Here is a 13906-nt window from a genome sequence, read left to right as displayed (position 1 = left end):
CTCTCTCTGATTTTTCATTGTTAGTGTATAGAAGTGCAACAGGGACTTCCCTAGCAGTCCAGTGGTTAAGTCTCTGTGCTTCCACTGCAGGGGGCGTGGGTTTGATCCCTGGTTGGGGAACTAAGATCCTTCATGCTGTGCAGCACAGCCAAAAAAAAAAAAAAAAAGAAAGGAAAGAAAGAAATGCAACAGATTTCTGCATATTAATTTTGTATGTTGCAACTTTATCAAATTCATTGATGAGCTCTAGTAGTTTTCTGGTAGCATCTTTAGGATTTTCTGTGTATAGTATCATGTCATCTGCAAACAGTGACAGTTTTACTTTTTCTTTTCCAATTTGGATTCCTTTTATTTCTTTTTCTTCTCTGATTTCTGTGTCTAGGACCTCCAAAACTATGTTGAATAAAAGTGGTGAGAGTGGACATGCTTGTCTTGTTCCTGATCTTAGAGGAAATGCTTTCAGTTTTTCACCATTGAGAATGGTGTTTGCTGTGGGTTTGTCATAGATGGTCTTTATTATGTTGAGGTAGATTCCCTATATGCCCACTTTCTGGAGAGTTTTTATCACAAATGGGTGTTGAATTTTGTCAAAAACTTTTTCTGCATCTATTGAGATGATCATATGGTTTTTATTCTTCAATCTATTAATGTGGTATATCACATTTATTGATTTATGTATATTGAAGAATCCTTGAATCCCTGGAATAAATCCCACTTGATCATGGTGTATGAACCTTTTAATGTGTTGTTGGATTTCGTTTATTACTCAGCCATAAAAAAGAATGAAATAGCAACATGGATATACTTAGAGATTGTCATACTGAGTGAAGTCAGAGAAACAAATATCATATGATACCACTTATATGTGGAATCTAAAAAATGGTACAAATGAGCTTATTTACAAAAGAGAAATAGAGTCACAGAGGTAAAAAAATAATCTTTGGTTACCAGGGGAAAAGGAGGGAGCGGGATAAATTGGGAGATCGGGATTGACTTATACACACTACTATATATAAAATAGATAACTAATAAGGGCCTGCTGTATCGCACAGGGAACTCTACTCAAGGCTCTGTAATGGGAATAGAATCTAAAAAAGAGTGGATATATGTATATGTGTAACTGATTCACTTTACTCTACAGCAGAAACTAACACAACATTGTAAATCAACTATATTCCAATAAAAATTTAAAAAATAATTACAAATTTCAGGACCAGGAGTTTTACCCAGAACTGAGTGCTTCACAGTTTACTATTAGTACAGCTTACAATAAAAATGGTGTGTTGGGGGGCAAGTTATATATTTCAAGATAAATGTCCGGTCACAGTGTAATCTGTGATATATCCATAAAACTGAAAGATTCAAATTAAGGCTGGATTTCTCAAATTATAATACCCAGGTTATTGATAGTGTGTGTCTGATATATACATCATATCAATTTAAATATATATATTTATCTGTTAATAATTCTGATTTTCAGTTGTTTATTTTTAGTAATTTTGTATCATACTTTTGATGTTCAATTGTTTTATTCCTGTGTACGTGTCATCTAGTTACCACTATAGGACTTCTGCAAATGCTATTTCTCCTAGCTTTGTTCCTCTTCCCATTATGTTTTCTGCTTTAAACTTTCAGCTCTCAGCTCTATCATCACTCCAGGGAAACTTTTCTAAGTCCAGTAAAATCCTGTTATTTCATTCCATTAGATCACCATGTGCTGCTACTGTCCAAAACTAATGAGTTGTAATTTACACTAATTCCATCATTAATTGATTAAAAGATTCCTCTTCCTTTAGACTCAGGAATCCTCTCTGTTTTTATTCATTATAATATCTTTAAAGTTTAATTCATGTTTTTTTCACGTCTTTTCACATATTTATTAAATATATAAGTTAATATATAAGTAAAAATCAGTAAAAGTAGTACTTTATAGTTTGTTCTCTTTTTGCTCTAAAAATATATTCATTTTAATGTTCTGTTTTGGCTTGAAAGTAAAAATGTATCTGTCAGGTTTTTTCCTCATTATGCAAACTTTTTCATGTTTCATGAAAGTCATTCAATAATGCATCTCTTTGTACCAATGAACTTATTTACAAAACAGAAACAGACTCACAGACATAGAAAACAACCTTATGGTTACCAAAGGGGAAAGGAGTGGGGGAGGGATAAATTAGGAGTTTGGGATTAACAGATACTCACTACTATATATAAAATAGATAAACAACAAGGATCTACTGTATAACACAAGGAACTATATTCAATATCTAGTAATAACCTATAATGGAAAGGAATCTGAAAATCCTATATATAATTCAGTTATATATATGTATATATATAACTGAATCACTTTGCTGTACACCTGAAACTAATACAACATATAAGTCAACTATACTTCAATTAAATAATTAAAAAATAATAAGAACACACCTCTTTGAATATACCAAGCACATGGCTTTTATCTTATTTTTTGTTTATTACAAAAGTAATCTCAATTTAGAGATGATCTTCCTTGAATTTTCAAGCAATGTTGCTTTTTCCTTATGCTATATTAACATTTTATAACCTCTGTAGTGTATATTTTTTCATTTGCTCTTTCTTATGTTTATTTATTCTTAAATATAAAGATAACTATTCACCTTAATTATATTTTGGATTTGGATAACTAATTATTATATTAAACTAAAAGAAAATAATTGTAGAAATTATATATCTTCAATAGATGATTTTATCTGTTTCCTTGGATGATTATCAATTATTGTTTTGATAAAAAAGACTAGCATAAATTTTTTTATGTTGCATTTTTATGGATGATTATTTTGAGAAACTTTGCTTTCTCATAGCAATGTCACTCAATTTTTTGAACTCCCTAGAATTCACCAAAATCAAAAAGTGAGCTAGAAGCACTGATGATTTTTAATGATCTTTAAGCTGACATTTTCAATATGTTCTCCTTCAACTTTTGAAACCAAAGATTGTAAACCACAAGACTTCAAAGGATTTTTTACTAGTATGAGAGCTACTTTTGTTGTTTCTTAGAAATATAACCAAAGGCTTTATCAAGAATTATAACAATTAAATTTGCCTGTCACTCTTTCACTTAGACTAATTCAGAAAAGCTGAAATTAATTATTCTTTATTAATGTACTTCTGCCAATAAAAATATTTTTGATAAAATGCTTTTATCATTATTTTTGCTTGGACCTGATGATTTAGCTCACATCGCATACAGAAAATATCCATCACATGACGTAAAAGAAAGGCAGTCTGCACTTTCGAACCAAATAACCAATACAACTTACTTTCTGTTAAAATATAAACCTTACTGTAGTTTTCTGCAGAAATGAAGATAATAAAGTATTCTTAAGCATATAATATAACCACTCATGTTATATAAGGGGAAGGAAACCTTTATTGAATGCATTGTGTAAAATGCACTAACAAAGATAACTGTCATGTTAACATGATATAGATCTTGTATAAGTTACTTATTTATCATTATATAAGAACAATTAAACTGTTATTTTTCATTAATTAATTTGTGATAATGCAGAGTAGCTAAAACAATGCATTTTTAATAAGAATAATGTCAAAATGCATGTTATTTAACCAGGGATTGAACCGGCGTTCCCTGCAGTGGAAGCGCAGAGTCTTAACTGCTGGACCACCAGGGAAGTCCCAAAATGCACATTATTTTACAGTAATTTTGAGTGAGTACATATAACGATCAGATGCTTAGATTTGAGACTATCTTTTAGAGAGCATAATTAAACATTTAGATATAATTTTATTAATTTTATTTTGGATCATGATTAACTTTTTCTAAACTAAACACTAAAATCTTTAGAAAGTCTCTGTGAATCTTCAGAGGTATGTCTACTCCAGTTTATAGACCTTTGCTCTGGTGGACTTTGCTTCAGTTTGCATATTAAATACATTTTATTATACATAATTACTTTCATTTTATTCACCTTCTATACTGTGGTTAAGGTATTTTTAAAAACTTATGTGTGCAGGTAACTTTTATTCTCTGTGGACACCATTTTGAGATGATAAAGTTAATATCATAAAATATTTGCTTAATGTTTTCATATTTGCTTAGGGTTTAAAATCAGATTAGATTGATGGAGAGCAACCTGGCTTAATTTGTGCTGCTTAACACGCACTTCTTTCACTGCTGACTTAGGAACCGAGATCAGAGTTCCCATTCTTCTGTCGTCACGTATGCTCTCCATGCAGCTTGGGTGCTTTGGAATCTGGATTGCCTCAAAGGTTATATCCCTTATCATGTATCCATATTGCTGTTATTCCTAATTCTGCTCAAAGAGTGTCAATATATTCTGCTCAGTGTCCAAGGACATTTAGATGTTTTTCACATTTCCCCTTGACCTTCTACCTTCTCCTGGATCATGCACTTTTTGTTTGTTATCCTATGAATGTAAAAATCAGAAAGTTGATGGCAGTGGAATGACAGATAAAGTATAAATTAGGTCAAGCAAGCTCAGCAAATAAGAAATGGACAATGGCTCCCAATTTGTTTAGATTATTTTCTACTTATTGAAGTCATTGTGTCCCTGAGTGAAAAGTATATAAAAGGGTTAGTTTGAAGAAAGTCCCTACCTTTTAAGAGGTATTGATCCACTTGGAGTTTAGCATAAAGTATATGTTTAGTTCAAAACTGTGCTTTGTAATCCACCTACATGAGTTGCACAATTAGTGGAAAATGCCTCTGGAATATGGTTCATAGTTTTCTATTAATTAAGATTGAGGACTGACATCAATTTTTGTATCTCTGTGTTTACCTACAGAAGTATTTTTATAAAGGGTTGGGATAAACTATGTTAAATGATGCTTGTCAGTACGTGGTTTGACTTGGGAATCATTTCTGCTATTAAGAGGACCAAAATTGCTTTTGTTTTCAAAAATCTATAGAGTTGTGGATGTGCTTTGTTCTTTTATAAATTGTTTCTTCTTTTAGTGAAGCTTCATGTATGTTACTTCATCTTTGTTCAGACTTCAACCCATGCTAGTCCTGGCTTTAATCTTCTGCAGATGGATTTATTACCAGGACAGTCTTTTAGCTTAATACCTACTTTACTTCACCATAAGACACATATTTCTAAAATAAAACAAATGCACATTAGACTTGAAAAAAATACTAGTTTCATTTCACAACTCTCTCTTCTAATAAATATGGAGTAAAATGTATATAAAAATTAATGCTTTCATCTCTCTCTTAATATCTTCTACATTATCCACTATTTTGCATCATCTGTGTCTTATACCCATTTCAGATTTTGAAAGGATGACCAATTTATTGTCCTTTCTACATTTAATACATAGTATTCATTCTTAATTTCATGTCTGTGTAATTTTTAATCAATGTTCAAATTGTCTTAGGATGGTTGATGCTAATCTTTTTTTTTTAAATTAAACTATAAATAACATGCAGCATTATATTTGTTTCAGGTGTACAACATAATAGTTTGATATTTGTAATACTGAAAAATGATCACCACAATATGTCTAGTTAACATTTGTTCTCATACATAGTTACAGAATTTTTTTTTCTTGTGATATAGAAGTTTTAAGATCTAGTCTCTTAGCAACTTTCAAGTATTCAATACAACCATATTAACTATAGTCACCAGGATATATTACCATTACCTCCCCAGGACTTATTTATTTTATAACTGGAAGTTTGGAACTTTTGATTCCCTCCACCCATTTGTCCATACCCAACCCCCACCTTTGGCAACCACCAATCTGTTCTCTGTATTTATGAGCTTAGTTTTTTTTGTTTTTCTTTTTGCTTTTTTTAGATTTCACATATAAGTGATATCATACAGTTTTTATTCTTCCTCTGTTATCACTTATTTCACATAACATAATACTGTAAAGGTCCATCCACATTGTTGCAAATGGCAATATTTCATTTTTTCATTGCTGAATAATATTACATTGTATGTATATACACCTCAATGTCTTTATCCACTCACTGACAATGAATTCTTATGTTGTTTCCATATCTTGGCTGTTGAAAAATAATGCTGCAATGAATAGAGGGGGGCACTTATCTTTTTGAGTTAATGTTTTCATGTTCTTTGGAAACATACCCAGAAGTGGGAATGCTAGATCACATGGTAATTCTACTTTTACTTTTCTGAGAAACCTCCATATTATTTTTCACAGTGGCTGCGCCAATTTACATTGCCACCAACAGTGCACAAGGGTTCCTTTATCTCCACATTCTTGCCAACATGTTACATCTTGCCTTTACGATAATAGCCCTTCTAATGGGTGTGAGACAATATCTCATTGTGGTTTTGATTTGAATTTCCTGGGTGATTAACGATGTTGAGCATCTTTTCATGTACCCGTTGCCATCTGCATGTCTTCTTTGGAAAGATGTCTATTCAGATCCTCTGTCTATTTTTTAATTGGAGTGTTTGCTTTTGCTATTGAGATATTTGAGTTATTTGCATAATAACCCCTTACTTTCAAATATATGATTTTCAAGCATTTTCTCCCATTCAGTTGATTGCCTTTTTTGTTGTTGATGGTTTTCTCTGTTGTACAAAGACTTTAGTATGATGTAGTTGCACTTATTTATGTTTGCTCTTGGCTTTGCTTTTGGTATCAAATCCAAAAAAATCATCACCAAGACAGACCAATGTCAAGAAGCTACCTGCCTATGTTTTCTTCTAGGAGTTTTATGGTTTCAGGTCTTAAATTCAAGTCTTTAATCTCATTCTGAGTTAGTTTTCACGTATGGTATAAAATAGTGGCCCAGTTTCATTCTTTTGCATGTGACTGCCCAGTTTTCCCAAAACAATTTATTGAAGAACCTGTTCTTTCTCCGTTGTATTGGCTCCTTTGCCATAAACTAATTGACAATATATGTGTGGGCTTATTTCTGGGCTCTCTATTCTGTTCCATTGGTCTATGAGTCTGTTTTTAAGCCAGTAATGTACTGTTTTAATTACTATAGCTTTGTAATACTGTTTAAAATCAAGCAACATGATGCCTCCAGCTTTGTTCTTCTTTCTCTAGATTGCTTTGAATATTCAGGGTCTTTTGTGATTCCCTACACAATTTAGAATTACTTGTTCTATTTATGTAAAAAAATGCAACTGGAATTTTAATAGGAATTGCATTGCATCTGTAGATTGCTTTGAGTAGTGTGGACATCTTAACAATATTAATTCCTCTAATCCATGAGTATGGAATATCTTTCACTTTATTTCTGTCTTCTTCAGTTTTTTCATAAATGCATTATAGTTTTTATTGTACAGGTCTTTCATCTATTTGGTTAAATTTTATCATAGGTATTTTATTCTTTTTGATGCAATTGTAAATGAACTGCTTTCTTAATTTATCTTTCTGATAATTTGTTATTAGTGTGTAGAAATACACAGATTCCTGTATATTGATTTTGTGTCCTGCAACTTTACTGAATTCATTTATTAGTTCTAACAGGTTTTTGGTGGTGTCTTTAGGATTTTCTATGTATAGCATCATGTCATCTGCAAATAGTGACAAGGTTACTTCACTTCCAATTTGGATGCCTTTATGTCTTTTTCTTGCCTAATTACTCTGGCTCGGATTTCCCTTACTTTGTTGAATAAAAATGGCAAGAGTGGGCATCCTTGTCTTGTTCGTGATTTTCGAGGAAAAGTTCAGCTTTTCACCACTGAGTGTGATGTTAGTTGTGGACTTATCATATATGACTTTTATTATCTTGAGGCATTCCCTCTATACCAACTTTCTTGAGAGTTATTTTATCATAGATTGATGATTAATTTTGTCAAACGTTTTTTCTGCAGCTATTGAGATGATCATATATTTTTTTTATTCTTAATTTTTTTATTATTAATGTGGTGTATTGTGTTGATTGATTTACAGATGTTGAACCATCCTTGCATCCCTGGAGCAAATCCCACTTGATCATGGTATGTCACCCTTTTAATGTATTGTTGAATTCAGTTTTCTACTATTTTGTTGAGGAATTTTGCATTTATGTTTATCAGGGATGATGATCTACAATTTTCTTTTCTTGTGATGCCCTTATCTAATTTTGGTATCAAGGTAAAGCTGGCCTCATAAGTTCAGATGTGCTCACTCATCTTCTAATTTTTTAAAGATTTGGAGAAGGATTGGTATTCATTTTTCTTTGAAGGTTTGGTAGAATTCACCAGTGAAGTTGTCTGGTCCTGGATGTTTGTTTGTAGAGAGTTTTTAAATTAGTGATTCAATCTATTTTCTAGTAATTGATCTGATCAGATTTTCTATATCTTCATGATTCAGTCATAAAAGGTTTTATGTTTCTAGAAATTTATCCATTTTCTCTAGGTTGTCCAACTTGTTATATAATTGTAGTAGTCTTTTATGATCCTTTGTATTTCTGTGGTATCAGGTGTAATGGCTCCTCTTTCATTTCTGATTTTATTTATTTGGTGCCTTTCACTTTTTTTCTTGATGAGTCTAGCTAAAGGTTTGCCAGTTTATTTTAATTTTTTTAAAGAACCAACTCTTAGTTTTATCTATCATTCCTGTTGTCTTTTAGTCTCTATTTCATTTATTTCTGCTCCAAAATTTGTTATTTCCTTTCTTCTACTAACTTTGGGCTTTGTTTGTTATTATTTTTCTAGTGCCTTGTTGTGTAAAGTTAGGTTGTTTACTTGAGATTTTTCTTGTTTCCTGAGGTAGGCATTTATCATTATGAACTTCCCTCTTAGAATTGCATTTGTTGCATCCCTTTAGTTTTGGTATGCTGCATTTTCATTTCCATTAGTTTCAAGGTATGTTTTTATTTTGCTTTTGATTTCTTCATTGACTAGTTGGTTGTTAAGTAGCATGTTATTTAATCTTTATGTATTTGTGGATTTTCCAGTTTTTTTCTTACAATTTATTTCTAGTTTCATACCATTGTGGATAGAAAAGATTCTTGATATGATTTCAAGCTGCTTAATTTTGTTTATACTTGTTTTGTGGCCTAACATATGATCTATCCTGGAGAATGTCCATGTGAGCTTGAGGAGAATGTATAGTCTGCTGCTGTTGGATGAAATGTACTGTATACATCTGTTAATTCCAGTTGATCTAACTTCCTTATTGATTTTCTGTCTTGATGATCTATCCATTGATATAAGTGAGGTGTTAAAGTCCCCTACAAATATTGTGTTACTGTCTATTGCTCCCTTTAGGTCTGTTCATGTTTGCTTTATATATTTAAGTGCTTTTCTTATTTCAGTTACTTGGATTCAATTCAATACTCTGAAAAATGAAAAATGAAAAAAAGATGTAATTTGGAATATTCAGTGTTCAATGACTAAATCATTTTCAAGCACTGTGAATAGTGAATTGTCAAAGGAAAGATTAAAGAGGCTTTCCAAAAGACAGCATCAGAAACCTTGCCTTTAGCCTCTGTTGTTGTGAAGGTTGCCATGATGTTAGCAAGAGATGGAGCTAGGAAGAGACTGGAGGACTTAGCAAAATTTTAGAATTTATATAAATTGAGTGGGGTTTCATAGAATCAGCTTTGGACATTGGCATCATCTGAATCCCATGGTAAAGTAGATGTATACCTCATTCTTGTTCTATTTTCTTAGGATTCCAAAGGGTGCAAACATCTAAAATATATGCATAGATGAGGGAAGCAAGAAGAGTTATTAGCAGTGAAAATTGTTTATCACTTTATTATTAGTCCATTTTTTTCTAAGTAGTTTCAGGATTAGCTCCTAAATCCTTGGATTACTTATTATTTTCTAGGATCTTCAGATACATCCCATATGAACAGTGGGGGAGGAAGGGGCATGTTATCAGAGAGGGTCAGGTATTGTCTGACATGTAAAAAGTGTTCTCATCAACCTAAAACTGACCTATAGAGTATAGCTGACAATTCAATTCCTGTTGAGGAGGCTTGTTTATTAACCTGTGCCTTCTATACTAGCTTATATATTTATTTAACTCCTCAGTTTTCTACTCTTAGATCTACAGAATCAATCTCACTTCTAATTTTGTTTCTTAAGATGACTGAAAAAAAATCTATGACTAAGCCACTCTTTTAGGTGTATTTATTGGTTGCAATACCTACGCTGAGTAATTTTAATTATTATTGCCTGTGCACCTGTATTTTGCCAGCAAATAATATTCAGGATTCTAGTCTACTACATACTGATTGCAGATCAGCAACAATGTAGAAATAAGCAAGTGTGTTTGAAAAAATGAGCTTTCTACAATCCAACTATGTAATATCCATACAAAATTAGAGAATAAATTCCAAATTCAAAAATGATTTCCTAGGGTTTGTTCTAAGTGTGGTTATGGTATAAAATGTAAACGTTCATCTCAAAAACAGCAGTTTTGAAACATACCCATATACCACTTTACTGTTTTAAAAGACATCAGAAAATATTTTTACCAAATATACTATCATGATGTGATCACATATGCCATCTTAAATTAAAGGTCTTTAATAATCATGTTATATGAAATACAGTTGGGATATTGAGACACTGCTGCCCATGACCGTATATACTGCTTTGTTTCCTGCCAAAGTAATTGTGGTCATGTAGCTTCGACCTCTGTTTGGGCAAGGTATTTATCTTTCTTTCCTTTAATCTGTTCTAATTACTTTGGTTTCTTTATCACCATCACTCGCAAAGAACCTAATTGCTTTCTTCAAGATGCCAGCCCTCCTTGAAATCATCAATATGCTTTGTCACTGAGGGAGAAGCTGAGCATCTGTTCCACAATCATCACCTCCTCTTCTCATGAGAAAGCAGCTACAGCCGTTTTTAGTAATATTTCTCATTTCATGTTCAGGGTTATGGAGAGGTTGCTGTATGTTTTTCTACGAGATCTATTGAGGGAAGGCCAGGTTTTTAAGAAGTGCCCCCAGTATTCAATGTGGCAATGAAGCAAGCACACTAGGGTCTTCTGCCTTCAAGTCACGGAGAGGATTTCATTCTAGCCTTCCATGAAGTGATATGCAATTTTTATTGACTACTTCTAAATTAATGATACTGTCTAATTTGTGTTTCACTGCATCGTTTCTAACCCAGGCTATCAACAGAGAGGTAGAAGACCCTCCTATTCTGGCACTTTCACCTCAACTGTCACTGATATTATATTTCCACTCAGTAATAAGTCATGATTTGGAAGAGTTTCTCCCTCTATTTTCTATGTTCATCATAAAGAGTTGCAGATAATGAATACTGAGTGCATCAAAAAATAAGTAAACAAATTCTGTGAAGGAAGATTCATTACTACCAAAATGTCTTTAATCATTGCTTTGTAAGTGTTTAAAATTCCTTCCTTCCTATCTATCCCCTTATCAATATAACAATTGAATATCAAAAGAAGAAACAACAACAAAAAACCTGCAAAAGCATAGGTGACTCATTTTCCTACCAAACAGCTTATGCATACAGGCTGCATGGAAAACTACTCTATTAGGGAACCCTGGAGGCCTGTGCCCTGAGCCTTGATGTTAGGTTACACATTAAATCTCTTTCATCTATTTTTCTACCATAAAAATAAGACTACTGTTTGCAATTGTTTGAGACAGATATAAAAATTTTAAATATGTTGGCCTCCTTTAACTTTCTTCCTGTTAACTGAGGACACAGGAACTTCCATTTTAACAGAGAATAGGCTAAGATGACCACGCATTACCACCAGTGGGACTGGAGAATCCCCTCCTTCACTCACCTCACAAGGGACACACAGACCTTTCAAGAGAAAATAGGAAGATGGAAGTGAAAAGATCTGAAGCCCCTTATTGACTGTAGGAAGGTTGTCCTTTCTGTTTCTAAAAGTCTTAGCCCACAAATACACCTCTTTCTTTTTTATATAAAATATTTTTGAAGGAAGAGTACGTATTTGCTATCTCTGCTTTTAGCTCTCAGTCCTCTGAAATCTGACTTCTGAATCTGTGTAATATGGAGATGACTTGTGATCGAATTCTAAGCTTACTACAACTTTAGCAAAAACTTCTATGTTGTTTACTCTGCACAGGTCAAATGTTCTAAGAGCGTCACAAATATGACTTAATAAGAGAACCTTGACAGGAATACAGGTTTGTGGAAAGACATCATCAACAAATATTTTTAGTCTATATCCACAATCCACTGCTGCATCTGGCATTGCTGCTCACCCCACCTTCTTAGAATTCTCCTCTCACTTTTTATGAGGAAACTCTCACTGGGGTTTCTTTCTTAGTCCCCTTCTTGGGCCACTTTTGAAATGTTGGCATCTTATTCCTCTACTCTTTCCTTTATATCCTGTACCTAGTGTGGTCCAAACACACTAAGGGCTGCAGTACACCTCAAATCTAGTTTTCTTTACTTGACTTCAATTTCTTTCTTTTTTCTTTTTTCTTTTTTTGCTTACGTATATTCAATAAATGTTTCCACTTCCCCAGGGTCCTCAAAAGCTAAGATTTACAAAGTAAAATATATTAACCTCAAAACCAGTCTCCCTCAAACTTCCCCATTTGAAGTAATGCATCGCTATCAATCTTTTTCCAAGAGTCAGGCAGGAGTCACCCAAATTAGTTCCCAGGTGCTTTGATTCTACACCTTTAATATCTCTAACACTTTGACTGTAATTTTTGTAGCAATTTCTTGTATAAAGCTACTCACTTAGTTCTCTCAATCTTTATGAGAAAAGTAAATAAATAAAAGATAGACAACATTCGCTTGGTATGTTTTCTAGAATTTGAATGTTTTTTCAAAGCGATTTTTAATGTTTGAAAACTCTACGTTTCTCTCTATATATAATATAAATTTAGATTTAGAATCTATTCAATAAATACTATTGCTTCATCATTAAATACTTGAAGGCTTATAATCAGAGGAACAAATTAGAAAACTACAGCTCCATCTAAAAAGGGAAATCCATACACACTTTAATTATATCTCCATTTGCTTAAATATTTCATCTAAAATGTAAACAACTTCCTATATACGCAGTGTTCTACAATATAGATCATAAAAATGGTTATTAAATTTGAAACAATATTAAGCTAAATAATTTAGAATATTGAAAATGCTTTTAAGGTAGTCATTAAAAAATCATTACACATCTTTTCTAAGAGAGATTTAAATTGAATGGTACAACATTACCATGTTCTGATTGATTTAAAACAAGAACACTAAACATTTTACCCAGAAATCCGTTTCTCAATCAGGTGAATTATATATAGAAATTATCTTACAAAAAGTGTTTATTGTCAAAGTAATATAAAGAACCACATATGAAATCCTTGGAATATATCCTTAAAGAGTATTTTGGATTCTTTGAATGACCAAAGATATATGAAGCCAGGGTGTATGACGGACGAGCACTTTGGGGGTAAAGTGAGATGGAACAGTCATCTTTTTTAAAAAGTACATTTTATTCTACTTTAATACATACAATATTTTATAATGTTAATAATTTCAAACATAATGAAAGAGCATAAGGAAAATATTAGAAGGTGCCTCGCTCCTTTTATTCTCACTTATTTGTTCCTAGATGTAATTGCAGTTTCTGGCTTTTTCTTCCAAAAATTATATTTAAATTTTCAATCATTAAATTTAGTAATTTACTTTTATTATTTACCTAAAAATAAGATTGTATTAAACACCTATTCTAAAATAGTTATATATCATAAAGAGTTAACATATGTTAACTGCATATGAATTGCCTTCATTCATTTTAGAATATCTATATATATTACTTCAACTCATATGAGTCTGAGAGTTTATTTAGGAATTTTGTATTAATGGATATTTATTCATTTTTAGTCTTATTTTCATCTAATACCAAGAATCCCTCAAAAACTTGTACATGTATATCTTTCTATCATTTGTTATGCAACTGTATCCTTAGGAAGTATAACTTTATTATTCTATTTCACACT

This window comes from Eschrichtius robustus, chromosome 4, assembly GCF_028021215.1.
Source record: "Eschrichtius robustus isolate mEscRob2 chromosome 4, mEscRob2.pri, whole genome shotgun sequence".
NCBI lineage: Eukaryota > Metazoa > Chordata > Mammalia > Artiodactyla > Eschrichtiidae > Eschrichtius > Eschrichtius robustus.
This window is presented reverse-complemented; position numbering follows the sequence as displayed.